Raw genomic sequence first — 3,318 nt, forward strand, 5'->3', positions numbered from 1 at the left:
TTGGGCCCCGGCTGCTTTAAGGCTGGAGCTGCTGAGCACATGGAGCAGAAGCCAGCAGAAGCCAGAGCTGTGCCCTTCAGATGGAGTTACTTAGAGGCAGCAGGGGAGAAGAGGGCATTGGTGGCCCCCAGGACAGCAAGACCATAGGGTTCCCATGGACCCATGCAGGAGTGAGGATCCAGAACAACTGAAAAAGGGGAGCCATTCAGAGGCCGGTGAGTCATTGCAAGTGACCGGTGAATGGCCCATCCCATGGGAAGTGTTTGCAGCATGGGCGGTGGGGGAGACGGGCCCACCAGGAGAACACTGGGACACAGCAAGGACAGCTGATCTGCCCCCCAATCAGCACAGGACCATGCAGAAGAGACTGTTCAGGAATGCAGAACTGTGGGGGGTGCAGTTTGATGAAAAGATTCAGGCCCAGATCAGAGTTTCTACACAACCCAGGGGCACCGGGTCTCTGGAGAGCCAGAAGTACCCATAAGGTCAACAATTAAACCCTGAGCTGCACAAAAAGTCTTCCCTGGGGAAACAGCAGCAAAGCAGCAATTTAGCTCTCCTGTTTTAGGAGTAAGCAAAGGACAAAAAACTAGTTCCAGCCCAGGTACAACACCAGCACCTCGCTGGGCCCTGGGCATGGATCTGGGGATAGACACCTGCCCACAACCAGGCACACCTCCAATGCCAAGGAGCATGCCCAAAACATCACCTCCATGTGGGTGGCCCACCACAGCCACCACAATAACCACGTCTGCTGCAAAAGAGGCTAGATACCACAACCACCACGCAGATGGTCCACCAGCCACTGGAGTGCACTGACACAAGGAGAGTCACCAACAGAGACCAAAGAAAAGAAGAGGATGCCTCTCTCCACAAAGCATATTCCAGAGAGACAGAAGCAGCATCTGCTGTATGATAATATTGGGGGACCTGAACACACCTCTCAGCATTGGACAGATCATCTAGGCAACAAATCAACAGAGTAACTGTTACTCTTTCAGAGGCAGAGAAGAAATCTGGGATTATCAGTGGTGGTGGGGGGAGTGAGACGGGATAGGGAGAGACTGGACAAGGGGCATAAAGAATAAGTACAATTGGTAACAATATACATACTAGTAATATTTATTTGATCAACTTGTCAACATTGAATCCCCAAAATATGTATAATCAATTATGTTTCAACACACAGTTTGATCACTAAAAAAATAAAATAAAATAAAATATACTTACATATAAGGGGGACTTACAAAGGACTGAACCTAATGGCTGAACATGTTCAATTTTCAAACAAATCCTGAAAATTACATTTGCTGTGTTGCTTGCAAAAGCCCACTTCTACCCTAGAAGATAAGTGGCCAGTGAGACGGATGGACTTTACCACATGCAAAGCCTAGCAGCGTGAGTTAGCAATCTGTGAGGCACTTCAGAGACAGCCAGAGCAGAGCACCTGGAATGAACATGGAAGCTGCAGCAGGACGTGGGAGACAGTGCATGCTCGTGCTGCACTAAATATAGGAAGTACACGCAGCACTGAATATTCATGGGGTTTTAAACCAGCCACTCCTTGGTGACACAAGGGAGACAAATAGAATGCAGAGCTGCTCACTGGATTAAACAGCAGCTGGAGCTATGGCCTGCGTTCTCGTGCCTGCGCCTCCCTGAGGGGAGCACCTGTGTGTGGTGTCTCCCAGCACCTTCCATCTGCTGAGCTCGAGGCTTGTCTCAGCTCAGATGCTATAACCACACCCAGGGCAGGAAGGTGATGCTTCAGAGAGAGGGAGAGGGGCTGCGGGAGGGGAGCACATGGTTATGGTACAATGCAGCACTCCAAAAGCGTGGCCCCACCCTGTCGCACTGATCCTCGGCTCCAGCTGCCCCATCTCTTTCCCTTTCACCTGCTGGGATGTTCTGGATGGACTGGACAACCACGGGATTTAGTCTGTAAGTCCTCGGTCCTGTGACCTCCGGGAAAGTTGCCCGCTGGTGTACTTAGAGGCTGTGGTGGCTTCCACCTGCTTTCCCACACAGCAAACCCAGCATTTTCTCCTTGCTCTTCGTACAAGACAAATGAAACCATTCTATTTCTGCTGAGCATCCATGAATCAATCACTACTGAATCTTACCTCTCCTTCCCTGCCAGCAGGCATGACACCTTTAGTTAAACACTATGCATTGAGCCTGCCATATGCATGAGACATCGTGCTGGATTTTGGAAATGACTAAGGCAGACGTCCCAGACCCTATGGGTGGAGAAATCGGGTCCTGCCCCTCCGACCTCAGGCCTCCTGCTCCGAGTCTCGCTCACGGCCTCCTCCCAGCCTCCTTCTACTCCGTCCTCTGCTCTACCTCCAAACTGTTTCCTGCCCTGGACTGCAAGTTGGAGCTTCCTCTCACCGCAGGGCCCACCGGGACCAGGACCCCCCATGGCCCACAGAATCACTGTTCAGGTGTGAGGTCAAATACTTTGCCTCAAGTCACTTCCTGACTGTTGCAGCTAAGGTAGTTCCCAGCTCCTTCCTCTCACCCCATTTGCCTGCCCTCCCTTCCACCCTCGCCCACCCCCCACCCCCCACCCCTGTGGAACTTTTTATCCTCTGAAATTGCATAGGTAATTCTTCATCTCTTTATTTGGTTATCTCTGTTTTCTACACCATAATGTTACCTTCTGGGCCAGCACTGTACCTCACTCACCATGTGGTCCAGGACTAGAATGACTGCCAGGAAGGGGGTATTGGACGGCTACATGATAAATGGAATGAATAAATAAAGGTGTCATTTAGAAATACATTTGGCTGTGAGTTCCAGAAAATACATTCAGAGACTGAAACAAATACAACTTATTATTTCTTCTTGTAACAAAAGTTCAGGGACAAGTTCTGTGGCTGAATGATGTAATTTCTGATATTTTGGAGGGTCTCTCTCATGACCACAATAGATGCAGTTGTACCTGCTCTCTATCTCTGCGTGACAGACCACTCCAAACGTCAGTAGCTTAATAGCAATTTATTATTATCTCCCTACTTCTTTGGGTTGAATTCAGCTGGGCTGCTCCCCCTTGGAAACTCTAATGCAGTTGCGGTGTTTAGAAGAAATATATCAGAATATAAGAAGACACAATGGAAGAATTTGAAAGAGTTTGCTCTAATCCTTTGATTGTTGCAATAGCAGAGTTTATGGTATGTAAATGTAAAATATCTTGTTTTCTAAAATTTACTTTCCAGAACAAGTTTTTCTCCTGCATTTGAAGAAAACTTGAGCAGACCCACAAATGTATTCTTTCTTGGGCAACATGAAATTTTCTGATCAATAAGTAGCATT

This window comes from Cynocephalus volans, chromosome 6 (genome assembly GCF_027409185.1).
Source record: "Cynocephalus volans isolate mCynVol1 chromosome 6, mCynVol1.pri, whole genome shotgun sequence".
NCBI classification, from domain to species: Eukaryota; Metazoa; Chordata; class Mammalia; order Dermoptera; family Cynocephalidae; genus Cynocephalus; species Cynocephalus volans.